The sequence below is a fragment of the Gadus morhua genome, chromosome 10 (assembly GCF_902167405.1).
Source record: "Gadus morhua chromosome 10, gadMor3.0, whole genome shotgun sequence".
NCBI classification, from domain to species: Eukaryota; Metazoa; Chordata; class Actinopteri; order Gadiformes; family Gadidae; genus Gadus; species Gadus morhua.
This window is the reverse complement of record NC_044057.1, coordinates 23614418-23635637: the sequence shown is the minus strand read 5'-3', so window position 1 is coordinate 23635637 and position 21220 is coordinate 23614418. Positions and strand designations below refer to the sequence as shown.

At 38.6% G+C, this 21220-nt stretch overlaps 80 non-coding genes across 80 annotated transcripts; all 80 read left to right on the top strand.

The window, feature by feature from the left end:
* Nucleotides 1-21: 21 nt before the first annotated feature.
* On the top strand, nucleotides 22-94 carry trnar-ucg (transfer RNA arginine (anticodon UCG)). Its single transcript has one exon. It is a non-coding gene; the product is annotated as a tRNA-Arg (tRNA).
* A 378-nt stretch (nucleotides 95-472) lies between these two features.
* Nucleotides 473-545, top strand: trnar-ucg (transfer RNA arginine (anticodon UCG)). The gene has a single exon. It is a non-coding gene; the product is annotated as a tRNA-Arg (tRNA).
* Nucleotides 546-753: 208 nt separating this feature from the next.
* Nucleotides 754-827, top strand: trnai-aau (transfer RNA isoleucine (anticodon AAU)). Its single transcript has one exon. It is a non-coding gene; the product is annotated as a tRNA-Ile (tRNA).
* A 92-nt stretch (nucleotides 828-919) lies between these two features.
* On the top strand, nucleotides 920-991 carry trnar-ucg (transfer RNA arginine (anticodon UCG)). Its single transcript has one exon. It is a non-coding gene; the product is annotated as a tRNA-Arg (tRNA).
* Nucleotides 992-1139: 148 nt separating this feature from the next.
* trnaf-aaa (transfer RNA phenylalanine (anticodon AAA)) lies at nucleotides 1140-1213 on the top strand. Its single transcript has one exon. It is a non-coding gene; the product is annotated as a tRNA-Phe (tRNA).
* A 92-nt stretch (nucleotides 1214-1305) lies between these two features.
* trnar-ucg (transfer RNA arginine (anticodon UCG)) lies at nucleotides 1306-1377 on the top strand. Its single transcript has one exon. It is a non-coding gene; the product is annotated as a tRNA-Arg (tRNA).
* Nucleotides 1378-1691: 314 nt separating this feature from the next.
* On the top strand, nucleotides 1692-1764 carry trnar-ucg (transfer RNA arginine (anticodon UCG)). Its single transcript has one exon. It is a non-coding gene; the product is annotated as a tRNA-Arg (tRNA).
* A 665-nt stretch (nucleotides 1765-2429) lies between these two features.
* Nucleotides 2430-2503, top strand: trnai-aau (transfer RNA isoleucine (anticodon AAU)). The gene has a single exon. It is a non-coding gene; the product is annotated as a tRNA-Ile (tRNA).
* A 480-nt stretch (nucleotides 2504-2983) lies between these two features.
* Nucleotides 2984-3055, top strand: trnar-acg (transfer RNA arginine (anticodon ACG)). The gene has a single exon. It is a non-coding gene; the product is annotated as a tRNA-Arg (tRNA).
* A 314-nt stretch (nucleotides 3056-3369) lies between these two features.
* trnar-ucg (transfer RNA arginine (anticodon UCG)) lies at nucleotides 3370-3442 on the top strand. Its single transcript has one exon. It is a non-coding gene; the product is annotated as a tRNA-Arg (tRNA).
* Nucleotides 3443-3585: 143 nt separating this feature from the next.
* trnai-aau (transfer RNA isoleucine (anticodon AAU)) lies at nucleotides 3586-3659 on the top strand. The gene has a single exon. It is a non-coding gene; the product is annotated as a tRNA-Ile (tRNA).
* Nucleotides 3660-3751: 92 nt separating this feature from the next.
* trnar-ucg (transfer RNA arginine (anticodon UCG)) lies at nucleotides 3752-3824 on the top strand. Its single transcript has one exon. It is a non-coding gene; the product is annotated as a tRNA-Arg (tRNA).
* Nucleotides 3825-3972: 148 nt separating this feature from the next.
* On the top strand, nucleotides 3973-4046 carry trnai-aau (transfer RNA isoleucine (anticodon AAU)). The gene has a single exon. It is a non-coding gene; the product is annotated as a tRNA-Ile (tRNA).
* Nucleotides 4047-4138: 92 nt separating this feature from the next.
* On the top strand, nucleotides 4139-4211 carry trnar-ucg (transfer RNA arginine (anticodon UCG)). Its single transcript has one exon. It is a non-coding gene; the product is annotated as a tRNA-Arg (tRNA).
* A 277-nt stretch (nucleotides 4212-4488) lies between these two features.
* Nucleotides 4489-4562, top strand: trnai-aau (transfer RNA isoleucine (anticodon AAU)). The gene has a single exon. It is a non-coding gene; the product is annotated as a tRNA-Ile (tRNA).
* A 92-nt stretch (nucleotides 4563-4654) lies between these two features.
* On the top strand, nucleotides 4655-4727 carry trnar-ucg (transfer RNA arginine (anticodon UCG)). Its single transcript has one exon. It is a non-coding gene; the product is annotated as a tRNA-Arg (tRNA).
* A 148-nt stretch (nucleotides 4728-4875) lies between these two features.
* Nucleotides 4876-4949, top strand: trnaf-aaa (transfer RNA phenylalanine (anticodon AAA)). The gene has a single exon. It is a non-coding gene; the product is annotated as a tRNA-Phe (tRNA).
* Nucleotides 4950-5041: 92 nt separating this feature from the next.
* Nucleotides 5042-5113, top strand: trnar-ucg (transfer RNA arginine (anticodon UCG)). The gene has a single exon. It is a non-coding gene; the product is annotated as a tRNA-Arg (tRNA).
* A 148-nt stretch (nucleotides 5114-5261) lies between these two features.
* trnav-aac (transfer RNA valine (anticodon AAC)) lies at nucleotides 5262-5335 on the top strand. Its single transcript has one exon. It is a non-coding gene; the product is annotated as a tRNA-Val (tRNA).
* Nucleotides 5336-5427: 92 nt separating this feature from the next.
* Nucleotides 5428-5500, top strand: trnar-ucg (transfer RNA arginine (anticodon UCG)). Its single transcript has one exon. It is a non-coding gene; the product is annotated as a tRNA-Arg (tRNA).
* Nucleotides 5501-5643: 143 nt separating this feature from the next.
* trnai-aau (transfer RNA isoleucine (anticodon AAU)) lies at nucleotides 5644-5717 on the top strand. Its single transcript has one exon. It is a non-coding gene; the product is annotated as a tRNA-Ile (tRNA).
* Nucleotides 5718-5809: 92 nt separating this feature from the next.
* Nucleotides 5810-5882, top strand: trnar-ucg (transfer RNA arginine (anticodon UCG)). The gene has a single exon. It is a non-coding gene; the product is annotated as a tRNA-Arg (tRNA).
* A 148-nt stretch (nucleotides 5883-6030) lies between these two features.
* Nucleotides 6031-6104, top strand: trnai-aau (transfer RNA isoleucine (anticodon AAU)). Its single transcript has one exon. It is a non-coding gene; the product is annotated as a tRNA-Ile (tRNA).
* Nucleotides 6105-6196: 92 nt separating this feature from the next.
* trnar-ucg (transfer RNA arginine (anticodon UCG)) lies at nucleotides 6197-6269 on the top strand. The gene has a single exon. It is a non-coding gene; the product is annotated as a tRNA-Arg (tRNA).
* A 664-nt stretch (nucleotides 6270-6933) lies between these two features.
* trnai-aau (transfer RNA isoleucine (anticodon AAU)) lies at nucleotides 6934-7007 on the top strand. The gene has a single exon. It is a non-coding gene; the product is annotated as a tRNA-Ile (tRNA).
* A 92-nt stretch (nucleotides 7008-7099) lies between these two features.
* trnar-ucg (transfer RNA arginine (anticodon UCG)) lies at nucleotides 7100-7172 on the top strand. Its single transcript has one exon. It is a non-coding gene; the product is annotated as a tRNA-Arg (tRNA).
* A 149-nt stretch (nucleotides 7173-7321) lies between these two features.
* trnaf-aaa (transfer RNA phenylalanine (anticodon AAA)) lies at nucleotides 7322-7395 on the top strand. The gene has a single exon. It is a non-coding gene; the product is annotated as a tRNA-Phe (tRNA).
* A 92-nt stretch (nucleotides 7396-7487) lies between these two features.
* On the top strand, nucleotides 7488-7559 carry trnar-acg (transfer RNA arginine (anticodon ACG)). The gene has a single exon. It is a non-coding gene; the product is annotated as a tRNA-Arg (tRNA).
* Nucleotides 7560-7873: 314 nt separating this feature from the next.
* trnar-ucg (transfer RNA arginine (anticodon UCG)) lies at nucleotides 7874-7946 on the top strand. Its single transcript has one exon. It is a non-coding gene; the product is annotated as a tRNA-Arg (tRNA).
* A 143-nt stretch (nucleotides 7947-8089) lies between these two features.
* trnai-aau (transfer RNA isoleucine (anticodon AAU)) lies at nucleotides 8090-8163 on the top strand. Its single transcript has one exon. It is a non-coding gene; the product is annotated as a tRNA-Ile (tRNA).
* A 92-nt stretch (nucleotides 8164-8255) lies between these two features.
* Nucleotides 8256-8328, top strand: trnar-ucg (transfer RNA arginine (anticodon UCG)). The gene has a single exon. It is a non-coding gene; the product is annotated as a tRNA-Arg (tRNA).
* Nucleotides 8329-8927: 599 nt separating this feature from the next.
* On the top strand, nucleotides 8928-9001 carry trnai-aau (transfer RNA isoleucine (anticodon AAU)). Its single transcript has one exon. It is a non-coding gene; the product is annotated as a tRNA-Ile (tRNA).
* A 92-nt stretch (nucleotides 9002-9093) lies between these two features.
* trnar-ucg (transfer RNA arginine (anticodon UCG)) lies at nucleotides 9094-9166 on the top strand. The gene has a single exon. It is a non-coding gene; the product is annotated as a tRNA-Arg (tRNA).
* Nucleotides 9167-9314: 148 nt separating this feature from the next.
* trnaf-aaa (transfer RNA phenylalanine (anticodon AAA)) lies at nucleotides 9315-9388 on the top strand. The gene has a single exon. It is a non-coding gene; the product is annotated as a tRNA-Phe (tRNA).
* A 92-nt stretch (nucleotides 9389-9480) lies between these two features.
* Nucleotides 9481-9552, top strand: trnar-ucg (transfer RNA arginine (anticodon UCG)). Its single transcript has one exon. It is a non-coding gene; the product is annotated as a tRNA-Arg (tRNA).
* A 148-nt stretch (nucleotides 9553-9700) lies between these two features.
* trnav-aac (transfer RNA valine (anticodon AAC)) lies at nucleotides 9701-9774 on the top strand. The gene has a single exon. It is a non-coding gene; the product is annotated as a tRNA-Val (tRNA).
* A 92-nt stretch (nucleotides 9775-9866) lies between these two features.
* trnar-ucg (transfer RNA arginine (anticodon UCG)) lies at nucleotides 9867-9939 on the top strand. The gene has a single exon. It is a non-coding gene; the product is annotated as a tRNA-Arg (tRNA).
* Nucleotides 9940-10082: 143 nt separating this feature from the next.
* Nucleotides 10083-10156, top strand: trnai-aau (transfer RNA isoleucine (anticodon AAU)). Its single transcript has one exon. It is a non-coding gene; the product is annotated as a tRNA-Ile (tRNA).
* Nucleotides 10157-10248: 92 nt separating this feature from the next.
* On the top strand, nucleotides 10249-10321 carry trnar-ucg (transfer RNA arginine (anticodon UCG)). The gene has a single exon. It is a non-coding gene; the product is annotated as a tRNA-Arg (tRNA).
* Nucleotides 10322-10469: 148 nt separating this feature from the next.
* On the top strand, nucleotides 10470-10543 carry trnai-aau (transfer RNA isoleucine (anticodon AAU)). Its single transcript has one exon. It is a non-coding gene; the product is annotated as a tRNA-Ile (tRNA).
* A 92-nt stretch (nucleotides 10544-10635) lies between these two features.
* trnar-ucg (transfer RNA arginine (anticodon UCG)) lies at nucleotides 10636-10708 on the top strand. The gene has a single exon. It is a non-coding gene; the product is annotated as a tRNA-Arg (tRNA).
* Nucleotides 10709-11372: 664 nt separating this feature from the next.
* trnai-aau (transfer RNA isoleucine (anticodon AAU)) lies at nucleotides 11373-11446 on the top strand. The gene has a single exon. It is a non-coding gene; the product is annotated as a tRNA-Ile (tRNA).
* Nucleotides 11447-11538: 92 nt separating this feature from the next.
* trnar-ucg (transfer RNA arginine (anticodon UCG)) lies at nucleotides 11539-11611 on the top strand. The gene has a single exon. It is a non-coding gene; the product is annotated as a tRNA-Arg (tRNA).
* Nucleotides 11612-11760: 149 nt separating this feature from the next.
* trnaf-aaa (transfer RNA phenylalanine (anticodon AAA)) lies at nucleotides 11761-11834 on the top strand. The gene has a single exon. It is a non-coding gene; the product is annotated as a tRNA-Phe (tRNA).
* Nucleotides 11835-11926: 92 nt separating this feature from the next.
* Nucleotides 11927-11998, top strand: trnar-acg (transfer RNA arginine (anticodon ACG)). The gene has a single exon. It is a non-coding gene; the product is annotated as a tRNA-Arg (tRNA).
* A 314-nt stretch (nucleotides 11999-12312) lies between these two features.
* On the top strand, nucleotides 12313-12385 carry trnar-ucg (transfer RNA arginine (anticodon UCG)). Its single transcript has one exon. It is a non-coding gene; the product is annotated as a tRNA-Arg (tRNA).
* Nucleotides 12386-12528: 143 nt separating this feature from the next.
* trnai-aau (transfer RNA isoleucine (anticodon AAU)) lies at nucleotides 12529-12602 on the top strand. Its single transcript has one exon. It is a non-coding gene; the product is annotated as a tRNA-Ile (tRNA).
* Nucleotides 12603-12694: 92 nt separating this feature from the next.
* trnar-ucg (transfer RNA arginine (anticodon UCG)) lies at nucleotides 12695-12767 on the top strand. Its single transcript has one exon. It is a non-coding gene; the product is annotated as a tRNA-Arg (tRNA).
* Nucleotides 12768-13361: 594 nt separating this feature from the next.
* On the top strand, nucleotides 13362-13435 carry trnai-aau (transfer RNA isoleucine (anticodon AAU)). The gene has a single exon. It is a non-coding gene; the product is annotated as a tRNA-Ile (tRNA).
* A 92-nt stretch (nucleotides 13436-13527) lies between these two features.
* Nucleotides 13528-13600, top strand: trnar-ucg (transfer RNA arginine (anticodon UCG)). The gene has a single exon. It is a non-coding gene; the product is annotated as a tRNA-Arg (tRNA).
* A 148-nt stretch (nucleotides 13601-13748) lies between these two features.
* On the top strand, nucleotides 13749-13822 carry trnaf-aaa (transfer RNA phenylalanine (anticodon AAA)). Its single transcript has one exon. It is a non-coding gene; the product is annotated as a tRNA-Phe (tRNA).
* A 92-nt stretch (nucleotides 13823-13914) lies between these two features.
* Nucleotides 13915-13986, top strand: trnar-ucg (transfer RNA arginine (anticodon UCG)). The gene has a single exon. It is a non-coding gene; the product is annotated as a tRNA-Arg (tRNA).
* A 148-nt stretch (nucleotides 13987-14134) lies between these two features.
* trnai-aau (transfer RNA isoleucine (anticodon AAU)) lies at nucleotides 14135-14208 on the top strand. Its single transcript has one exon. It is a non-coding gene; the product is annotated as a tRNA-Ile (tRNA).
* A 92-nt stretch (nucleotides 14209-14300) lies between these two features.
* trnar-ucg (transfer RNA arginine (anticodon UCG)) lies at nucleotides 14301-14373 on the top strand. The gene has a single exon. It is a non-coding gene; the product is annotated as a tRNA-Arg (tRNA).
* A 143-nt stretch (nucleotides 14374-14516) lies between these two features.
* Nucleotides 14517-14590, top strand: trnai-aau (transfer RNA isoleucine (anticodon AAU)). The gene has a single exon. It is a non-coding gene; the product is annotated as a tRNA-Ile (tRNA).
* Nucleotides 14591-14682: 92 nt separating this feature from the next.
* On the top strand, nucleotides 14683-14755 carry trnar-ucg (transfer RNA arginine (anticodon UCG)). The gene has a single exon. It is a non-coding gene; the product is annotated as a tRNA-Arg (tRNA).
* Nucleotides 14756-15133: 378 nt separating this feature from the next.
* trnar-ucg (transfer RNA arginine (anticodon UCG)) lies at nucleotides 15134-15206 on the top strand. The gene has a single exon. It is a non-coding gene; the product is annotated as a tRNA-Arg (tRNA).
* Nucleotides 15207-15414: 208 nt separating this feature from the next.
* On the top strand, nucleotides 15415-15488 carry trnai-aau (transfer RNA isoleucine (anticodon AAU)). The gene has a single exon. It is a non-coding gene; the product is annotated as a tRNA-Ile (tRNA).
* A 92-nt stretch (nucleotides 15489-15580) lies between these two features.
* On the top strand, nucleotides 15581-15653 carry trnar-ucg (transfer RNA arginine (anticodon UCG)). The gene has a single exon. It is a non-coding gene; the product is annotated as a tRNA-Arg (tRNA).
* A 148-nt stretch (nucleotides 15654-15801) lies between these two features.
* Nucleotides 15802-15875, top strand: trnai-aau (transfer RNA isoleucine (anticodon AAU)). Its single transcript has one exon. It is a non-coding gene; the product is annotated as a tRNA-Ile (tRNA).
* Nucleotides 15876-15967: 92 nt separating this feature from the next.
* On the top strand, nucleotides 15968-16040 carry trnar-ucg (transfer RNA arginine (anticodon UCG)). The gene has a single exon. It is a non-coding gene; the product is annotated as a tRNA-Arg (tRNA).
* Nucleotides 16041-16317: 277 nt separating this feature from the next.
* trnai-aau (transfer RNA isoleucine (anticodon AAU)) lies at nucleotides 16318-16391 on the top strand. Its single transcript has one exon. It is a non-coding gene; the product is annotated as a tRNA-Ile (tRNA).
* A 92-nt stretch (nucleotides 16392-16483) lies between these two features.
* On the top strand, nucleotides 16484-16556 carry trnar-ucg (transfer RNA arginine (anticodon UCG)). Its single transcript has one exon. It is a non-coding gene; the product is annotated as a tRNA-Arg (tRNA).
* Nucleotides 16557-16871: 315 nt separating this feature from the next.
* Nucleotides 16872-16943, top strand: trnac-aca (transfer RNA cysteine (anticodon ACA)). Its single transcript has one exon. It is a non-coding gene; the product is annotated as a tRNA-Cys (tRNA).
* A 314-nt stretch (nucleotides 16944-17257) lies between these two features.
* trnar-ucg (transfer RNA arginine (anticodon UCG)) lies at nucleotides 17258-17330 on the top strand. Its single transcript has one exon. It is a non-coding gene; the product is annotated as a tRNA-Arg (tRNA).
* Nucleotides 17331-17473: 143 nt separating this feature from the next.
* Nucleotides 17474-17547, top strand: trnai-aau (transfer RNA isoleucine (anticodon AAU)). Its single transcript has one exon. It is a non-coding gene; the product is annotated as a tRNA-Ile (tRNA).
* A 92-nt stretch (nucleotides 17548-17639) lies between these two features.
* On the top strand, nucleotides 17640-17712 carry trnar-ucg (transfer RNA arginine (anticodon UCG)). Its single transcript has one exon. It is a non-coding gene; the product is annotated as a tRNA-Arg (tRNA).
* Nucleotides 17713-18090: 378 nt separating this feature from the next.
* trnar-ucg (transfer RNA arginine (anticodon UCG)) lies at nucleotides 18091-18163 on the top strand. Its single transcript has one exon. It is a non-coding gene; the product is annotated as a tRNA-Arg (tRNA).
* A 208-nt stretch (nucleotides 18164-18371) lies between these two features.
* Nucleotides 18372-18445, top strand: trnai-aau (transfer RNA isoleucine (anticodon AAU)). The gene has a single exon. It is a non-coding gene; the product is annotated as a tRNA-Ile (tRNA).
* Nucleotides 18446-18537: 92 nt separating this feature from the next.
* On the top strand, nucleotides 18538-18610 carry trnar-ucg (transfer RNA arginine (anticodon UCG)). The gene has a single exon. It is a non-coding gene; the product is annotated as a tRNA-Arg (tRNA).
* A 148-nt stretch (nucleotides 18611-18758) lies between these two features.
* Nucleotides 18759-18832, top strand: trnai-aau (transfer RNA isoleucine (anticodon AAU)). Its single transcript has one exon. It is a non-coding gene; the product is annotated as a tRNA-Ile (tRNA).
* A 92-nt stretch (nucleotides 18833-18924) lies between these two features.
* On the top strand, nucleotides 18925-18997 carry trnar-ucg (transfer RNA arginine (anticodon UCG)). Its single transcript has one exon. It is a non-coding gene; the product is annotated as a tRNA-Arg (tRNA).
* Nucleotides 18998-19274: 277 nt separating this feature from the next.
* trnai-aau (transfer RNA isoleucine (anticodon AAU)) lies at nucleotides 19275-19348 on the top strand. Its single transcript has one exon. It is a non-coding gene; the product is annotated as a tRNA-Ile (tRNA).
* A 92-nt stretch (nucleotides 19349-19440) lies between these two features.
* On the top strand, nucleotides 19441-19513 carry trnar-ucg (transfer RNA arginine (anticodon UCG)). Its single transcript has one exon. It is a non-coding gene; the product is annotated as a tRNA-Arg (tRNA).
* Nucleotides 19514-19828: 315 nt separating this feature from the next.
* On the top strand, nucleotides 19829-19900 carry trnac-aca (transfer RNA cysteine (anticodon ACA)). Its single transcript has one exon. It is a non-coding gene; the product is annotated as a tRNA-Cys (tRNA).
* A 314-nt stretch (nucleotides 19901-20214) lies between these two features.
* On the top strand, nucleotides 20215-20287 carry trnar-ucg (transfer RNA arginine (anticodon UCG)). Its single transcript has one exon. It is a non-coding gene; the product is annotated as a tRNA-Arg (tRNA).
* A 143-nt stretch (nucleotides 20288-20430) lies between these two features.
* Nucleotides 20431-20504, top strand: trnai-aau (transfer RNA isoleucine (anticodon AAU)). The gene has a single exon. It is a non-coding gene; the product is annotated as a tRNA-Ile (tRNA).
* Nucleotides 20505-20596: 92 nt separating this feature from the next.
* trnar-ucg (transfer RNA arginine (anticodon UCG)) lies at nucleotides 20597-20669 on the top strand. The gene has a single exon. It is a non-coding gene; the product is annotated as a tRNA-Arg (tRNA).
* A 148-nt stretch (nucleotides 20670-20817) lies between these two features.
* On the top strand, nucleotides 20818-20891 carry trnai-aau (transfer RNA isoleucine (anticodon AAU)). The gene has a single exon. It is a non-coding gene; the product is annotated as a tRNA-Ile (tRNA).
* Nucleotides 20892-20983: 92 nt separating this feature from the next.
* On the top strand, nucleotides 20984-21056 carry trnar-ucg (transfer RNA arginine (anticodon UCG)). The gene has a single exon. It is a non-coding gene; the product is annotated as a tRNA-Arg (tRNA).
* The last annotated feature ends 164 nt before the right edge of the window (nucleotides 21057-21220 follow it).

Here is a 21220-nt window from a genome sequence, read left to right as displayed (position 1 = left end):
ACCAATCGACTGTTAAACAGAAGCCACGTGGCCTAATGGATAAGGCGTCTGACTTCGGATCATAAGATTGAGGGTTCGAATCCCTTCGTGGTTAGTTGGAATTGGATGTGTGTCTGACTTCGGATCAGAAGATGAGGGTTCAAATCCCTTCGTGGTTAGTTGGAATTGACCTCGCTCAAAGTTAATAGCACGAATAACATTCTGTGAAACAAGGGAATGCTTAGATAACATTTGAGTGACTCCCTTCTCAAAATATTTGCAATTGAAAATACAAAAAAAATACATGAAATTAACACTTAAATTAAAGGCCGGTTAGCTCAGTTGGTTAGAGCGTGGTGCTAATAACGCCAAGGTCCCGTGTTCAACCCCCATACTTAACATCAATTCTTTGTTGAGTTCATTAATGTATTAATTTGAGGATGGATTATACACTTCCGTAAAAAATATATAGACCAATCAATTATTAAAAAGAAGCCACGTGGCCTAATGGATAAGGCGTCTGACTTCGGATCAGAAGATTGAGGGTTCGAATCCCTTCGTGGTTAGTTGGTATTGGATGGGTGTCTGACTTCGGATCAGAAGATTGAGGGTTCAAATCCCTTCGTGGTTAGTTGGAATTGACCTCGCTCAAAGTTCGTAGCTTATATAACATTCTGTGAAACAAGGCAATGTTTCGACAACATTTAAGTGAATCATTTCTCAAACTGTTTGCAATTGAAAAAAAATATCACGAAATTAATATTTTTGTAAAAAGGCTGGTTAGCTCAGTTGGTTAGAGCGTGTTGCTAATAACGCCAAGGTCACGGGTTCAACCCCCGTACTGGCCATCAATTCGTTGTTGAGTTCATCAATGTATTAATTTGAGGATGAATTATACACTTCCGTAAAAAATATAAAGACCAATCGACTGTTAAACAGAAGTCACGTGGCCTAATGGATAAGGCGTCTGACTTCGGATCAGAAGATTGAGGGTTCGAATCCCTCGTGGTTAGTTGGAATTGACCTCGCTCAAAGTTAATAGCACGAATAACATTCTGTGAAACAAGGGAATGCTTCGATAACATTTGAGTGAATCCCTTCTCAAACTATTTGTAATTGAAAATACAAAAAAAATACATGAATTGAACACTTAAATTAAAGGCGGGTTAGCTCAGTTGGTTAGAGCGTGGTGCTAAAAACGACAAGGTCCCGTGTTCAACCCCCGTACTGGCCATCACTTCTTTGTTGAGTTCATTTATGTATTAATTTGAGGATGAATTATACACTTCCGTAAAAAATATAAAGACCAATCGACTGTTATACAATAGCCACGTGGCCGAATGGATAAGGCGTCTGACTTCGGATCAGAAGATGAGTGTTCAAATCCCGTCGTGGTTAGTTGGAATTGACCTCGCTCAAAGTTAATAGCACGAATAACATTCTGTGAAACAAGGGAATGCTTAGATAACATTTGAGTGAATCCCTTCTCAAAATATTTGTAATTGAAAATACAAAAAAAATACATGAAATGAACGCTTAAGTTAAAGGCCGGTTAGCTCAGTTGGTTAGAGCGTGGTGCTAATAACGCCCAGGTCCCGTGTTCAACCCCCGTACTTACCATCAATTCTTTGTTGAGTTCATTAATGTATTAATTTGAGGATGGATTATACACTTCCGTAAAAAATATAAAGACCAATCGACTGTTAAACAGAAGCCACGTGGCCTAATGGATAAGGCGTCTGACTTCGGATCAGAAGATTGAGGGTTCGAATCCCTTCGTGGTTAGTTGGAATTGACCTCGCTCAAAGTTAATAGCACGAATAACATTCTGTGAAGCAAGGGAATGCTTCGATAACATTTGAGTGAATCCCTTCTCAAACTATTTGTAATTGAAAATACAAAAAAAATACATGAATTGAACACTTAAATTAAAGGCGGGTTAGCTCAGTTGGTTAGAGCGTGGTGCTAAAAACGACAAGGTCCCGTGTTCAACCCCTATACTGGCCATCAATTCTTTGTTGAGTTCATTTATGTATTAATTTGAGGATGAATTATACACTTCCGTAAATAATATATAGACCAATCGACTATTAAACAGAAGCCACGTGGCATATTGGATAAGGCGTCTGACTTCGGATTAGAAGATTGAGGGTTTGAATCCCTTCGTGGTTAGTTGGAATTGGATGTGTGTCTGACTTCGGATCTGAAGATTGAGGGTTCGAATCCCTTCGTGGTTAGTTGGAATTGGATGTGTGTCTGACTTCGGATCAGAAGATTGAGGGTTCAAATCCCTTCGTGGTTAGTTGGAATTGACCTCGTTCAAAGTTATTAGCACGAGTAACATTCTGTGAAACAAGGGAATGCTTAGATAACATTGGAGTGAATCCCTTCTCAAACTATTTGTAATTGAAAATACAAAAAAAATACATGAAATTAACACTTAAATTAAAGGCCGGTTAGCTCAGTTGGTTAGAGCGTGGTGCTAATAACGCCAAGGTCACGGGTTCAACCCCCGTACTGGCCATTAATTCTTTGTTGAGTTCATTAATGTATTAATTTGAGGATGAATTATACACTTCCGTAAAAAATATAAAGACCAATTGACTGTTAAACAGAAGGCACGTGGCCTAACGGATAAGGCGTCTGACTTCGGATCAGAAGATTGAGGGTTAGAATCCCTTCGTGGTTAGTTGGAGTTGACCTCGCTCAAAGTTAATAGCACGAATAACATTCTGTGAAACAAGGGAATGCTTCGATAACATTTGAGTGAATCCCTGCTCAAACTATTTGTAATTGAAAATACAAAAAAAAATACATGAAATGAACACTTAAATTAAAGGCCGGTTAGCTCAGTTGGTTAGAGCGTGGTGATAAAAACGCGAAGGTCCGGTGTTCAACCCCCGTACTGGCCATCAATTCTTTGTTGAGTTCATTTATGTATTAATTTGAGGATGAATTATACACTTCCGTAAAAAATATAAAGACCAATCGACTGTTAAACAGAAGCTACGTGGCCTAATGGATAAGGCGTCTGACTACGGATCAGAAGATGAGGGTTCAAATCCCTTCGTGGTTAGTTGGAATTGACCTCGCTCAAAGTTAATAGCACGAATAACATTCTGTGAAACAAGGGAATGCTTAGATAACATTTGAGTGAATCCCTTCTCAAAATATTTGTAATTGAAAATACAAAAAAAATACATGAAATGAACGCTTAAATTAAAGGCCGGTTAGCTCAGTTTGTTAGAGCGTGGTGCTAATAACGCCCAGGTCCCGTGTTCAACCCCCGTACTTACCATCTATTCTTTGTTGAGTTCATTAATGTATTAATTTGAGGATGGATTATACACTTCCGTAAAAAATATAAAGACCAATCGACTGTTAAACAGAAGCCACGTGGCCTAATGGATAAGGCGTCTGACTTCGGATCAGAAGATTGAGGGTTCGAATCCCTTCGTGGTTAGTTGGAATTGACCTCGCTCAAAGTTTGTAGCTTATATAACATTCTGTGAAACAAGGCAATGTTTCGACAACATTTAAGTGAATCATTTCTCAAACTGTTTGCAATTGAAAAAAAATATCACGAAATTAATATTTTTGTAAAAAGGCCGGTTAGCTCAGTTGGTTAGAGCGTGTTGCTAATAACGCCAAGGTCACGGGTTCAACCCCCGTACTGGCCATCAATTCTTTGTTGAGTTCATTAATGTATTAATTTTAGGATGAATTATACACTTCCGTAAAAAATATAAAGACCAATCGACTGTTAAACAGAAGCCACGTGGCCTAATGGATAAGGCGTCTGACTTCGGATCAGAAGATTGTGGGTTCGAATCCCTTCGTGGTTAGTTGGAATTGACCTCGCTCAAAGTTAATAGCACGAATAATATTCTGTGAAACAAGGGAATGCTTAGATAACATTTGAGTGAATCCCTTCTCAAACTATTTGTAATTGAAAATACAAAAATAATACATGAAATTAACACTTAAATTAAAGCCTGGTTAGCTCAGTTGGTTAGAGCGTGGTGCTAATAACGCCAAGGTCACGGGTTCAACCCCCGTACTGGCCATCAATTCTTTGTTGAGTTTATTAATGTATTAATTTGAGGATGAATTATACACTTCCGTAAAAAATATATAGACCAATCGACTATTAAACAGAAGCCACGTGGCCTATTGGATAAGGCGTCTGACTTCGGATTAGAAGATTGAGGGTTTGAATCCCTTCGTGGTTAGTTGGAGTTGGATGTGTGTCTGACTTCGGATCTGAAGATTGAGGGTTCGAATCCCTTCGTGGTTAGTTGGAATTGGATGTGTGTCTGACTTCGGATCAGAAGATGAGGGTTCAAATCCCTTCGTGGTTAGTTGGAATTGACCTCGCTCAAAGTTATTAGCACGAATAACATTCTGTGAAACAAGGGAATGCTTAGATAACATTGGAGTGAATCCCTTCTCAAACTATTTGTAATTGAAAATACAAAAAAAATACATGAAATTAACACTTAAATTAAAGGCCGGTTAGCTCAGTTGGTTAGAGCGTGGTGCTAATAACGCCAAGGTCACGGGTTCAACCCCCGTACTGGCCATTAATTCTTTGTTGAGGTCATTAATGTATTAATTTGAGGATGAATTATACACTTCCGTAAAAAATATAAAGACCAATCGACTGTTAAACAGAAGTCACGTGGCCTAATGGATAAGGCGTCTGACTTCGGATCAGAAGATTGAGGGTTCGAATCCCTTCGTGGTTAGTTGGAATTGACCTCGCTCAAAGTTAATAGCACGAATAACATTTTGTGAAACAAGGGAATGCTTCGATAACATTTGAGTGAATCCCTTCTCAAACTATTTGTATTTGAAAATACAAAAAAAATACATGAATTGAACACTTAAATTAAAGGCGGGTTAGCTCAGTTGGTTAGAGCGTGGTGCTAAAAACGACAAGGTCCCGTGTTCAACCCCCGTACTGGCCATCAATTCTTTGTTGAGTTCATTTATGTATTAATTTGAGGATGAATTATACACTTCCGTAAAAAATATAAAGACCAATCGACTGTTATACAATAGCCACGTGGCCGAATGGATAAGGCGTCTGACTTCGGATCAGAAGATGAGTGTTCAAATCCCGTCGTGGTTAGTTGGAATTGACTTCGCTCAAAGTTAATAGCACGAATAACATTCTGTGAAACAAGGGAATGCTTAGATAACATTTGAGTGAATCCCTTCTCAAACTATTTGTAATTGAAAATACAAAAAAAATACATGAAATTAACACTCAAATTAAAGGCCGGTTAGCTCAGTTGGTTAGAGCGTGGTGCTAACAACGCCAAGGTCATGGGTTCAACCCCCGTACTGGCCGTCAATTCTTTGTTGAGTTCATTAATGTATTAATTTGAGGATGAATTATACACTTCCGTAAAAAATATAAAGACCAATCGACTGTTAAACAGAAGCCACGTGGCCTAATGGATAAGGCGTCTGACTTCGGATCAGAAGATTGAGGGTTCGAATCCCTTCGTGGTTTGTTGGAATTGACCTCGCTCAAAGTTTGTAGCTTATATAACATTCTGTGAAACAAGGCAATGTTTCGACAACATTTAAGTGAATCATTTCTCAAACTGTTTGCAATTGAAAAAAAATATCACGAAATTAATATTTTTGTAAAAAGGCCGGTTAGCTCAGTTGGGTAGAGCGTGGTGCTAATAACGCCAAGGTCACGGGTTCAACCCCCGTACTGGCCATCAATTCTTTGTTGAGTTCATTAATGTATTAATTTTAGGATGAATTATACACTTCCGTAAAAAATATAAAGACCAATCGACTGTTAAACAGAAGCCACGTGGCCTAATGGATAAGGCGTCTGACTTCGGATCAGAAGATTGAGGGTTCGAATCCCTTCGTGGTTAGTTGGAATTGACCTCGCTCAAAGTTAATAGCACGAATAATATTCTGTGAAACAAGGGAATGCTTAGATAACATTTGAGTGAATCCCTTCTCAAACTATTTGTAATTGAAAATACAAAAATAATACATGAAATTAACACTTAAATGAAAGCCTGGTTAGCTCAGTTGGTTAGAGCGTGGTGCTAATAACGCCAAGGTCACGGGTTCAACCCCCGTACTGGCCATCAATTCTTTGTTGAGTTTATTAATGTATTAATTTGAGGATGAATTATACACTTCCGTAAAAAATATAAAGACCAATCGACTGTTAAACAGAAGCCACGTGGCCTAATGGATAAGGCGTCTGACTTCGGATCAGAAGATTGAGGGTTCGAATCCCTTCGTGGTTAGTTGGAATTGACCTCGCTCAAAGTTAATAGCACGAATAACATTCTGTGAAACAAGGGAATGCTTCGATAACATTTGAGTGAATCCCTTCTCAAACTATTTGTAATTGAAAATACAAAAAAAATACATGAATTGAACACTTAAATTAAAGGCGGGTTAGCTCAGTTGGTTAGAGCGTGGTGCTAAAAACGACAAGGTCCCGTGTTCAACGCCTATACTGGCCATCAATTCTTTGTTGAGTTCATTTATGTATTAATTTGAGGATGAATTATACACTTCCGTAAAAAATATATAGACCAATCGACTATTAAACAGAAGCCACGTGGCATATTGGATAAGGCGTCTGACTTCGGATTAGAAGATTGAGGGTTTGAATCCCTTCGTGGTTAGTTGGAATTGGATGTGTGTCTGACTTCGGATCTGAAGATTGAGGGTTCGAATCCCTTCGTGGTTAGTTGGAATTGGATGTGTGTCTGACTTCGGATCAGAAGATGAGGGTTCAAATCCCTTCGTGGTTAGTTGGAATTGACCTCGCTCAAAGTTATTAGCACGAATAACATTCTGTGAAACAAGGGAATGCTTAGATAACATTGGAGTGAATCCCTTCTCAAACTATTTGTAATTGAAAATACAAAAAAAATACATGAAATTAACACTTAAATTAAAGGCCGGTTAGCTCAGTTGGTTAGAGCGTGGTGCTAATAACGCCAAGGTCACGGGTTCAACCCCCGTACTGGCCATTAATTCTTTGTTGAGTTCATTAATGTATTAATTTGAGGATGAATTATACACTTCCGTAAAAAATATAAAGACCAATTGACTGTTAAACAGAAGGCACGTGGCCTAACGGATAAGGCGTCTGACTTCGGATCAGAAGATTGAGGGTTCGAATCCCTTCGTGGTTAGTTGGAGTTGACCTCGCTCAAAGTTAATAGCACGAATAACATTCTGTGAAACAAGGGAATGCTTCGATAACATTTGAGTGAATCCCTGCTCAAACTATTTGTAATTGAAAATACAAAAAAAAATACATGAAATGAACACTTAAATTAAAGGCCGGTTAGCTCAGTTGGTTAGAGCGTGGTGATAAAAACGCGAAGGTCCCGTGTTCAACCCCCGTACTGGCCATCAATTCTTTGTTGAGTTCATTTATGTATTAATTTGAGGATGAATTATACACTTCCGTAAAAAATATAAGGACCAATCGACTGTTAAACAGAAGCTACGTGGCCTAATGGATAAGGCGTCTGACTACGGATCAGAAGATGAGGGTTCAAATCCCTTCGTGGTTAGTTGGAATTGACCTCGCTCAAAGTTAATAGCACGAATAACATTCTGTGAAACAAGGGAATGCTTAGATAACATTTGAGTGAATCCCTTCTCAAAATATTTGTAATTGAAAATACAAAAAAAATACATGAAATGAACGCTTAAATTAAAGGCCGGTTAGCTCAGTTTGTTAGAGCGTGGTGCTAATAACGCCCAGGTCCCGTGTTCAACCCCCGTACTTACCATCTATTCTTTGTTGAGTTCATTAATGTATTAATTTGAGGATGGATTATACACTTCCGTAAAAAATATAAAGACCAATCGACTGTTAAACAGAAGCCACGTGGCCTAATGGATAAGGCGTCTGACTTCGGATCAGAAGATTGAGGGTTCGAATCCCTTCGTGGTTAGTTGGAATTGACCTCGCTCAAAGTTTGTAGCTTATATAACATTCTGTGAAACAAGGCAATGTTTCGACAACATTTAAGTGAATCATTTCTCAAACTGTTTGCAATTGAAAAAAAATATCACGAAATTAATATTTTTGTAAAAAGGCCGGTTAGCTCAGTTGGTTAGAGCATGGTGCTAATAACGCCAAGGTCACGGGTTCAACCCCCGTACTGGCCATCAATTCTTTGTTGAGTTCATTAATGTATTAATTTGAGGATGAATTATACACTTCCGTAAAAAATATAAAGACCAATCGACTGTTAAACAGAAGCCACGTGGCCTAATGGATAAGGCGTCTGACTTCGGATCAGATGATTGAGGGTTCGAATCCCTTCGTGCTTAGTTGGAATTGACCTCGCACAAAGTTAATAGCACGAATAACATTCTGTGAAACAAGGTAAAGCTTCGATAACATTCGAGTGAATCCCTTCTCAAACTATTTGTAATTGAAAGTACAAAAAAAATACATGAAATTAACACTTAAATTAAAGGCCGGTTAGCTCAGTTGGTTAGAGCGTGGTGCTAATAACGCCAAGGTCCGGTGTTCAACCCCCGTACTTGCCATCATTTCTTTGTTGAGTTCATTAATGTATTAATTTGAGGATGGATTATACACTTCCGTAAAAAATATATAGACCAATCAACTATTAAACAGAAGCCACGTGGCCTAATGGATAAGGGGTCTGACTTCTGATCAGAAGATTGAGGTTCGAATCCCTTCGTGGTTAGTTGGAATTGGATGCGTGTCTGACTTCGGATCAGAAGATTGAGGGTTCAAATCCCTTCGTGGTTAGTTGGAATTGACCTCGCTCAAAGTTATTAGCACGAATAACATTCTGTGAAACAAGGGAATGCTTAGATAACATTGGAGTGAATCCCTTCTCAAACTATTTGTAATTGAAAATACAAAAAAAATACATGAAATTAACACTTAAATTAAAGGCCGGTTAGCTCAGTTGGTTAGAGCGTGGTGCTAATAACGCCAAGGTCACGGGTTCAACCCCCGTACTGGCCATTAATTCTTTGTTGAGGTCATTAATGTATTAATTTGAGGATGAATTATACACTTCCGTAAAAAATATAAAGACCAATCGACTGTTAAACAGAAGTCACGTGGCCTAATGGATAAGGCGTCTGACTTCGGATCAGAAGATTGAGGGTTCGAATCCCTTCGTGGTTAGTTGGAATTGACCTCGCTCAAAGTTAATAGCACGAATAACATTTTGTGAAACAAGGGAATGCTTCGATAACATTTGAGTGAATCCCTTCTCAAACTATTTGTATTTGAAAATACAAAAAAAATACATGAATTGAACACTTAAATTAAAGGCGGGTTAGCTCAGTTGGTTAGAGCGTGGTGCTAAAAACGACAAGGTCCCGTGTTCAACCCCCGTACTGGCCATCAATTCTTTGTTGAGTTCATTTATGTATTAATTTGAGGATGAATTATACACTTCCGTAAAAAATATAAAGACCAATCGACTGTTATACAATAGCCACGTGGCCGAATGGATAAGGCGTCTGACTTCGGATCAGAAGATGAGTGTTCAAATCCCGTCGTGGTTAGTTGGAATTGACTTCGCTCAAAGTTAATAGCACGAATAACATTCTGTGAAACAAGGGAATGCTTAGATAACATTTGAGTGAATCCCTTCTCAAACTATTTGTAATTGAAAATACAAAAAAAATACATGAAATTAACACTCAAATTAAAGGCCGGTTAGCTCAGTTGGTTAGAGCGTGGTGCTAACAACGCCAAGGTCATGGGTTCAACCCCCGTACTGGCCGTCAATTCTTTGTTGAGTTCATTAATGTATTAATTTGAGGATGAATTATACACTTCCGTAAAAAATATAAAGACCAATCGACTGTTAAACAGAAGCCACGTGGCCTAATGGATAAGGCGTCTGACTTCGGATCAGAAGATTGAGGGTTCGAATCCCTTCGTGGTTTGTTGGAATTGACCTCGCTCAAAGTTTGTAGCTTATATAACATTCTGTGAAACAAGGCAATGTTTCGACAACATTTAAGTGAATCATTTCTCAAACTGTTTGCAATTGAAAAAAAATATCACGAAATTAATATTTTTGTAAAAAGGCCGGTTAGCTCAGTTGGGTAGAGCGTGGTGCTAATAACGCCAAGGTCACGGGTTCAACCCCCGTACTGGCCATCAATTCTTTGTTGAGTTCATTAATGTATTAATTTTAGGATGAATTATACACTTCCGTAAAAAATATAAAGACCAATCGACTGTTAAACAGAAGCCACGTGGCCTAATGGATAAGGCGTCTGACTTCGGATCAGAAGATTGAGGGTTCGAATCCCTTCGTGGTTAGTTGGAATTGACCTCGCTCAAAGTTAATAGCACGAATAATATTCTGTGAAACAAGGGAATGCTTAGATAACATTTGAGTGAATCCCTTCTCAAACTATTTGTAATTGAAAATACAAAAATAATACATGAAATTAACACTTAAATGAAAGCCTGGTTAGCTCAGTTGGTTAGAGCGTGGTGCTAATAACGCCAAGGTCACGGGTTCAACCCCCGTACTGGCCATCAATTCTTTGTTGAGTTTATTAATGTATTAATTTGAGGATGAATTATACACTTCCGTAAAAAATATAAAGACCAATCGACTGTTAAACAGAAGCCACGTGGCCTAATGGATAAGGCGTCTGACTTCGGATCAGAAGATTGAGGGTTCGAATCCCTTCGTGGTTAGTTGGAATTGACCTCGCTCAAAGTTAATAGCACGAATAACATTCTGTGAAACAAGGGAATGCTTCGATAACATTTGAGTGAATCCCTTCTCAAACTATTTGTAATTGAAAATACAAAAAAAATACATGAATTGAACACTTAAATTAAAGGCGGGTTAGCTCAGTTGGTTAGAGCGTGGTGCTAAAAACGACAAGGTCCCGTGTTCAACGCCTATACTGGCCATCAATTCTTTGTTGAGTTCATTTATGTATTAATTTGAGGATGAATTATACACTTCCGTAAAAAATATATAGACCAATCGACTATTAAACAGAAGCCACGTGGCATATTGGATAAGGCGTCTGACTTCGGATTAGAAGATTGAGGGTTTGAATCCCTTCGTGGTTAGTTGGAATTGGATGTGTGTCTGACTTCGGATCTGAAGATTGAGGGTTCGAATCCCTTCGTGGTTAGTTGGAATTGGATGTGTGTCTGACTTCGGATCAGAAGATGAGGGTTCAAATCCCTTCGTGGTTAGTTGGAATTGACCTCGCTCAAAGTTATTAGCACGAATAACATTCTGTGAAACAAGGGAATGCTTAGATAACATTGGAGTGAATCCCTTCTCAAACTATTTGTAATTGAAAATACAAAAAAAATACATGAAATTAACACTTAAATTAAAGGCCGGTTAGCTCAGTTGGTTAGAGCGTGGTGCTAATAACGCCAAGGTCACGGGTTCAACCCCCGTACTGGCCATTAATTCTTTGTTGAGTTCATTAATGTATTAATTTGAGGATGAATTATACACTTCCGTAAAAAATATAAAGACCAATTGACTGTTAAACAGAAGGCACGTGGCCTAACGGATAAGGCGTCTGACTTCGGATCAGAAGATTGAGGGTTCGAATCCCTTCGTGGTTAGTTGGAGTTGACCTCGCTCAAAGTTAATAGCACGAATAACATTCTGTGAAACAAGGGAATGCTTCGATAACATTTGAGTGAATCCCTGCTCAAACTATTTGTAATTGAAAATACAAAAAAAAATACATGAAATGAACACTTAAATTAAAGGCCGGTTAGCTCAGTTGGTTAGAGCGTGGTGATAAAAACGCGAAGGTCCCGTGTTCAACCCCCGTACTGGCCATCAATTCTTTGTTGAGTTCATTTATGTATTAATTTGAGGATGAATTATACACTTCCGTAAAAAATATAAGGACCAATCGACTGTTAAACAGAAGCTACGTGGCCTAATGGATAAGGCGTCTGACTACGGATCAGAAGATGAGGGTTCAAATCCCTTCGTGGTTAGTTGGAATTGACCTCGCTCAAAGTTAATAGCACGAATAACATTCTGTGAAACAAGGGAATGCTTAGATAACATTTGAGTGAATCCCTTCTCAAAATATTTGTAATTGAAAATACAAAAAAAATACATGAAATGAACGCTTAAATTAAAGGCCGGTTAGCTCAGTTTGTTAGAGCGTGGTGCTAATAACGCCCAGGTCCCGTGTTCAACCCCCGTACTTACCATCTATTCTTTGTTGAGTTCATTAATGTATTAATTTGAGGATGGATTATACACTTCCGTAAAAAATATAAAGACCAATCGACTGTTAAACAGAAGCCACGTGGCCTAATGGATAAGGCGTCTGACTTCGGATCAGAAGATTGAGGGTTCGAATCCCTTCGTGGTTAGTTGGAATTGACCTCGCTCAAAGTTTGTAGCTTATATAACATTCTGTGAAACAAGGCAATGTTTCGACAACATTTAAGTGAATCATTTCTCAAACTGTTTGCAATTGAAAAAAAATATCACGAAATTAATATTTTTGTAAAAAGGCCGGTTAGCTCAGTTGGTTAGAGCATGGTGCTAATAACGCCAAGGTCACGGGTTCAACCCCCGTACTGGCCATCAATTCTTTGTTGAGTTCATTAATGTATTAATTTGAGGATGAATTATACACTTCCGTAAAAAATATAAAGACCAATCGACTGTTAAACAGAAGCCACGTGGCCTAATGGATAAGGCGTCTGACTTCGGATCAGATGATTGAGGGTTCGAATCCCTTCGTGCTTAGTTGGAATTGACCTCGCACAAAGTTAATAGCACGAATAACATTCTGTGAAACAAGGTAAAGCTTCGATAACATTCGAGTGAATCCCTTCTCAAACTATTTGTAATTGAAAGTACAAAAAAAATACATGAAATTAACACTTAAATTAAAGGCCGGTTAGCTCAGTTGGTTAGAGCGTGGTGCTAATAACGCCAAGGTCCGGTGTTCAACCCCCGTACTTGCCATCATTTCTTTGTTGAGTTCATTAATGTATTAATTTGAGGATGGATTATACACTTCCGTAAAAAATATATAGACCAATCAACTATTAAACAGAAGCCACGTGGCCTAATGGATAAGGGGTCTGACTTCTGATCAGAAGATTGAGGTTCGAATCCCTTCGTGGTTAGTTGGAATTGGATGCGTGTCTGACTTCGGATCAGAAGATTGAGGGTTCAAATCCCTTCGTGGTTAGTTGGAATTGACCTCGCTCAAAGTGTGTAGCTTATATAACATTCTGTGTAACAAGGCAATGTTTCGACAACATTTAAGTGAATCATTTCTCAAACTGTTTGCAATTGAAAAAAAATATCACGAAATTAATATTTTTGTAAAAAGGCCGGTTAGCTCAGTTGGTTAGAGCGTGGTGCTAATAACGCCAAGGTCACGGGTTCAACCCCCGTACTGGCCATCAATTCGTTGTTGAGTTCATCAATGTATTAATTTGAGGATGAATTATACACTTCCGTAAAAAATATAAAGACCAATCGACTGTTAAACAGAAGTCACGTGGCCTAATGGATAAGGCGTCTGACTTCGGATCAGAAGATTGAGGGTTCGAATCCCTTCGTGGTTAGTTGGAATTGACCTCGCTCAAAGTTAATAGCACGAATAACATTCTGTGAAACAAGGGAATGCTTCGATAACATTTGAGTGAATCCCTTCTCAAACTATTTGTATTTGAAAATACAAAAAAAATACATGAATTGAACACTTAAATTAAAGGCGGGTTAGCTCAGTTGGTTAGAGCGTGGTGCTAAAAACGACAAGGTCCCGTGTTCAACCCCCGTACTGGCCATCAATTCTTTGTTGAGTTCATTTATGTATTAATTTGAGGATGAATTATACACTTCCGTAAAAAATATAAAGACCAATCGACTGTTATGCAATAGCCACGTGGCCGAATGGATAAGGCGTCTGACTTCGGATCAGAAGATGAGTGTTCAAATCCCGTCGTGGTTAGTTGGAATTGACTTCGCTCAAAGTTAATAGCACGAATAACATTCTGTGAAACAAGGGAATGCTTAGATAACATTTGAGTGAATCCCTTCTCAAACTATTTGTAATTGAAAATACAAAAAAAATACATGAAATTAACACTCAAATTAAAGGCCGGTTAGCTCAGTTGGTTAGAGCGTGGTGCTAATAACGCCAAGGTCATGGGTTCAACCCCCGTACTGGCCATCAATTCTTTGTTGAGTTCATTAATGTATTAATTTGAGGATGAATTATACACTTCCGTAAAAAATATAAAGACCAATCGACTGTTAAACAGAAGCCACGTGGCCTAATGGATAAGGCGTCTGACTTCGGATCAGAAGATTGAGGGTTCGAATCCCTTCGTGGTTAGTTGGAATTGACCTCGCTCAAAGTTTGTAGCTTATATAACATTCTGTGAAACAAGGCAATGTTTCGACAACATTTAAGTGAATCATTTCTCAAACTGTTTGCAATTGAAAAAAAATATCACGAAATTAATATTTTTGTAAAAAGGCCGGTTAGCTCAGTTGGGTAGAGCGTGGTGCTAATAACGCCAAGGTCACGGGTTCAACCCCCGTACTGGCCATCAATTCTTTGTTGAGTTCATTAATGTATTAATTTTAGGATGAATTATACACTTCCGTAAAAAATATAAAGACCAATCGACTGTTAAACAGAAGCCACGTGGCCTAATGGATAAGGCGTCTGACTTCGGATCAGAAGATTGAGGGTTCGAATCCCTCCGTGGTTAGTTGGAATTGGATGTGTGTCTGACTTCGGATCAGAAGATGAGGGTTCAAATCCCTTCGTGGTTAGTTGGAATTGACCTCGCTCAAAGTTAATAGCACGAATAACATTCTGTGAAACAAGGGAATGCTTAGATAACATTTGAGTGACTCCCTTCTCAAAATATTTGTAATTGAAAATACAAAAAAAATACATGAAATTAACACTTAAATTAAAGGCCGGTTAGCTCAGTTGGTTAGAGCGTGGTGCTAATAACGCCAAGGTCCCGTGTTCAACCCCCATACTTAACATCAATTCTTTGTTGAGTTCATTAATGTATTAATTTGAGGATGAATTATACACTTCCGTAAAAAATATAAAGACCAATCGACTGTTAAACAGAAGCCACGTGGCCTAATGGATAAGGCGTCTGACTTCGGATCGGAAGATTGAGGGTTCGAATCCCTTCGTGGTTAGTTGGTATTGGATGGGTGTCTGACTTCGGATCAGAAGATTGAGGGTTCAAATCCCTTCGTGGTTAGTTGGAATTGACCTCGCTCAAAGTTCGTAGCTTATATAACATTCTGTGAAACAAGGCAATGTTTCGACAACATTTAAGTGAATCATTTCTCAAACTGTTTGCAATTGAAAAAAAATATCACGAAATTAATATTTTTGTAAAAAGGCTGGTTAGCTCAGTTGGTTAGAGCGTGTTGCTAATAACGCCAAGGTCACGGGTTCAACCCCCGTACTGGCCATCAGTTCTTTGTTGAGTTCATTAATGTATTAATTTTAGGATGAATTATACACTTCCGTAAAAAATATAAAGACCAATCGACTGTTAAACAGAAGCCACGTGGCCTAATGGATAAGGCGTCTGACTTCGGATCAGAAGATTGAGGGTTCGAATCCCTTCGTGGTTAGTTGGAATTGACCTCGCTCAAAGTTAATAGCACGAATAATATTCTGTGAAACAAGGGAATGCTTAGATAACATTTGAGTGAATCCCTTCTCAAACTATTTGTAATTGAAAATACAAAAATAATACATGAAATTAACACTTATATTAAAGCCTGGTTAGCTCAGTTGGTTAGAGCGTGGTGCTAATAACGCCAAGGTCACGGGTTCAACCCCCGTACTGGCCATCAATTCTTTGTTGAGTTTATTAATGTATTAATTTGAGGATGAATTATACACTTCCGTAAAAAATATATAGACCAATCGACTATTAAACAGAAGCCACGTGGCCTATTGGATAAGGCGTCTGACTTCGGATTAGAAGATTGAGGGTTTGAATCCCTTCGTGGTTAGTTGGAATTGGATGTGTGTCTGACTTCGGATCTGAAGATTGAGGGTTCGAATCCCTTCGTGGTTAGTTGGAATTGGATGTGTGTCTGACTTCGGATCAGAAGATGAGGGTTCAAATCCCTTCGTGGTTAGTTGGAATTGACCTCGCTCAAAGTTATTAGCACGAATAACATTCTGTGAAACAAGGGAATGCTTAGATAACATTGGAGTGAATCCCTTCTCAAACTATTTGTAATTGAAAATACAAAAAAAATACATGAAATTAACACTTAAATTAAAGGCCGGTTAGCTCAGTTGGTTAGAGCGTGGTGCTAATAACGCCAAGGTCACGGGTTCAACCCCCGTACTGGCCATTAATTCTTTGTTGAGTTCATTAATGTATTAATTTGAGGATGAATTATACACTTCCGTAAAAAATATAAAGACCAATCGACTGTTAAACAGAAGGCACGTGGCCTAACGGATAAGGCGTCTGACTTCGGATCAGAAGATTGAGGGTTCGAATCCCTTCGTGGTTAGTTGGAGTTGACCTCGCTCAAAGTTAATAGCACGAATAACATTCTGTGAAACAAGGGAATGCTTCGATAACATTTGAGTGAATCCCTGCTCAAACTATTTGTAATTGAAAATACAAAAAAAAATACATGAAATGAACACTTAAATTAAAGGGCGGTTAGCTCAGTTGGTTAGAGCGTGGTGATAAAAACGCGAAGGTCCCGTGTTCAACCCCCGTACTGGCCATCAATTCTTTGTTGAGTTCATTTATGTATTAATTTGAGGATGAATTATACACTTCCGTAAAAAATATAAAGACCAATCGACTGTTAAACAGAAGCTACGTGGCCTAATGGATAAGGCGTCTGACTACAAATCAGAAGATGAGGGTTCAAATCCCTTCGTGGTTAGTTGGAATTGACCTCGCTCAAAGTTAATAGCACGAATAACATTCTGTGAAACAAGGGAATGCTTAGATAACATTTGAGTGAATCCCTTCTCAAAATATTTGTAATTGAAAATACAAAAAAAATACATGAAATGAACGCTTAAATTAAAGGCCGGTTAGCTCAGTTTGTTAGAGCGTGGTGCTAATAACGCCCAGGTCCCGTGTTCAACCCCCGTACTTACCATCAATTCTTTGTTGAGTTCATTAATGTATTAATTTGAGGATGGATTATACACTTCCGTAAAAAATATAAAGACCAATCGACTGTTAAACAGAAGCCACGTGGCCTAATGGATAAGGGGTCTGACTTCGGATCAGAAGATTGAGGGTTCGAATCCCTTCGTGGTTAGTTGGAATTGACCTCGCTCAAAGTTTGTAGCTTATATAACATTCTGTGAAACAAGGCAATGTTTCGACAACATTTAAGTGAATCATTTCTCAAACTGTTTGCAATTGAAAAAAAATATCACGAAATTAATATTTTTGTAAAAAGGCCGGTTAGCTCAGTTGGTTAGAGCGTGGTGCTAATAACGCCAAGGTCACGGGTTCAACCCCCGTACTGGCCATCAATTCGTTGTTGAGTTCATCAATGTATTAATTTGAGGATGAATTATACACTTCCGTAAAAAATATAAAGACCAATCGACTGTTAAACAGAAGTCACGTGGCCTAATGGATAAGGCGTCTGACTTCGGATCAGAAGATTGAGGGTTCGAATCCCTCCGTGGTTAGTTGGAATTGGATGTGTGTCTGACTTCGGATCAGAAGATGAGGGTTCAAATCCCTTCGTGGTTAGTTGGAATTGACCTCGCTCAAAGTTAATAGCACGAATAACATTCTGTGAAACAAGGGAATGCTTAGATAACATTTGAGTGACTCCCTTCTCAAAATATTTGTAATTGAAAATACAAAAAAAATACATGAAATTAACACTTAAATTAAAGGCCGGTTAGCTCAGTTGGTTAGAGCGTGGTGCTAATAACGCCAAGGTCCCGTGTTCAACCCCCATACTTAACATCAATTCTTTGTTGAGTTCATTAATGTATTAATTTGAGGATGAATTATACACTTCCGTAAAAAATATAAAGACCAATCGACTGTTAAACAGAAGCCACGTGGCCTAATGGATAAGGCGTCTGACTTCGGATCAGAAGATTGAGGGTTCGAATCCCTTCGTGGTTAGTTGGTATTGGATGGGTGTCTGACTTCGGATCAGAAGATTGAGGGTTCAAATCCCTTCGTGGTTAGTTGGAATTGACCTCGCTCAAAGTTCGTAGCTTATATAACATTCTGTGAAACAAGGCAATGTTTCGACAACATTTAAGTGAATCATTTCTCAAACTGTTTGCAATTGAAAAAAAATATCACGAAATTAATATTTTTGTAAAAAGGCTGGTTAGCTCAGTTGGTTAGAGCGTGTTGCTAATAACGCCAAGGTCACGGGTTCAACCCCCGTACTGGCCATCAATTCTTTGTTGAGTTCATTAATGTATTAATTTTAGGATGAATTATACACTTCCGTAAAAAATATAAAGACCAATCGACTGTTAAACAGAAGCCACGTGGCCTAATGGATAAGGCGTCTGACTTCGGATCAGAAGATTGAGGGTTCGAATCCCTTCGTGGTTAGTTGGAATTGACCTCGCTCAAAGTTAATAGCACGAATAATATTCTGTGAAACAAGGGAATGCTTAGATAACATTTGAGTGAATCCCTTCTCAAACTATTTGTAATTGAAAATACAAAAATAATACATGAAATTAACACTTATATTAAAGCCTGGTTAGCTCAGTTGGTTAGAGCGTGGTGCTAATAACGCCAAGGTCACGGGTTCAACCCCCGTACTGGCCATCAATTCTTTGTTGAGTTTATTAATGTATTAATTTGAGGATGAATTATACACTTCCGTAAAAAATATATAGACCAATCGACTATTAAACAGAAGCCACGTGGCCTATTGGATAAGGCGTCTGACTTCGGATTAGAAGATTGAGGGTTTGAATCCCTTCGTGGTTAGTTGGAATTGGATGTGTGTCTGACTTCGGATCTGAAGATTGAGGGTTCGAATCCCTTCGTGGTTAGTTGGAATTGGATGTGTGTCTGACTTCGGATCAGAAGATGAGGGTTCAAATCCCTTCGTGGTTAGTTGGAATTGACCTCGCTCAAAGTTATTAGCACGAATAACATTCTGTGAAACAAGGGAATGCTTAGATAACATTGGAGTGAATCCCTTCTCAAACTATTTGTAATTGAAAATACAAAAAAAATACATGAAATTAACACTTAAATTAAAGGCCGGTTAGCTCAGTTGGTTAGAGCGTGGTGCTAATAACGCCAAGGTCACGGGTTCAACCCCCGTACTGGCCATTAATTCTTTGTTGAGTTCATTAATGTATTAATTTGAGGATGAATTATACACTTCCGTAAAAAATATAAAGACCAATCGACTGTTAAACAGAAGGCACGTGGCCTAACGGATAAGGCGTCTGACTTCGGATCAGAAGATTGAGGGTTCGAATCCCTTCGTGGTTAGTTGGAGTTGACCTCGCTCAAAGTTAATAGCACGAATAACATTCTGTGAAACAAGGGAATGCTTCGATAACATTTGAGTGAATCCCTGCTCAAACTATTTGTAATTGAAAATACAAAAAAAAATACATGAAATGAACACTTAAATTAAAGGGCGGTTAGCTCAGTTGGTTAGAGCGTGGTGATAAAAACGCGAAGGTCCCGTGTTCAACCCCCGTACTGGCCATCAATTCTTTGTTGAGTTCATTTATGTATTAATTTGAGGATGAATTATACACTTCCGTAAAAAATATAAAGACCAATCGACTGTTAAACAGAAGCTACGTGGCCTAATGGATAAGGCGTCTGACTACAAATCAGAAGATGAGGGTTCAAATCCCTTCGTGGTTAGTTGGAATTGACCTCGCTCAAAGTTAATAGCACGAATAACATTCTGTGAAACAAGGGAATGCTTAGATAACATTTGAGTGAATCCCTTCTCAAAATATTTGTAATTGAAAATACAAAAAAAATACATGAAATGAACGCTTAAATTAAAGGCCGGTTAGCTCAGTTTGTTAGAGCGTGGTGCTAATAACGCCCAGGTCCCGTGTTCAACCCCCGTACTTACCATCAATTCTTTGTTGAGTTCATTAATGTATTAATTTGAGGATGGATTATACACTTCCGTAAAAAATATAAAGACCAATCGACTGTTAAACAGAAGCCACGTGGCCTAATGGATAAGGGGTCTGACTTCGGATCAGAAGATTGAGGGTTCGAATCCCTTCGTGGTTAGTTGGAATTGACCTCGCTCAAAGTTTGTAGCTTATATAACATTCTGTGAAACAAGGCAATGTTTCGACAACATTTAAGTGAATCATTTCTCAAACTGTTTGCAATTGAAAAAAAATATCACGAAATTAATATTTTTGTAAAAAGGCCGGTTAGCTCAGTTGGTTAGAGCGTGGTGCTAATAACGCCAAGGTCACGGGTTCAACCCCCGTACTGGCCATCAATTCGTTGTTGAGTTCATCAATGTATTAATTTGAGGATGAATTATACACTTCCGTAAAAAATATAAAGACCAATCGACTGTTAAACAGAAGTCACGTGGCCTAATGGATAAGGCGTCTGACTTCGGATCAGAAGATTGAGGGTTCGAATCCCTTCGTGGTTAGTTGGAATTGACCTCGCTCAAAGTTAATAGCACGAATAACATTCTGTGAAACAAGGGAATGCTTAGATAACATTTGAGTGAATCCCTTCTCAAACTATTTGTAATTGAAAATACAAAAATAATACATGAAATTAACACTTAAATTAAAGCCTGGTTAGCTCAGTTGGTTAGAGCGTGGTGCTAATAACGCCAAGGTCACGGGTTCAACCCCCGTACTGGCCATCAATTCTTTGTTGAGTTTATTAATGTATTAATTTGAGGATGAATTATACACTTCCGTAAAAAATATATAGACCAATCGACTATTAAACAGAAGCCACGTGGCCTATTGGATAAGGCGTCTGACTTCGGATTAGAAGATTGAGGGTTTGAATCCCTTCGTGGTTAGTTGGAGTTGGATGTGTGTCTGACTTTGGATCTGAAGATTGAGGGTTCGAATCCCTTCGTGGTTAGTTGGAATTGGATGTGTGTCTGACTTCGGATCAGAAGATGAGGGTTCAAATCCCTTCGTGGTTAGTTGGAATTGACCTCGCTCAAAGTTATTAGCACGA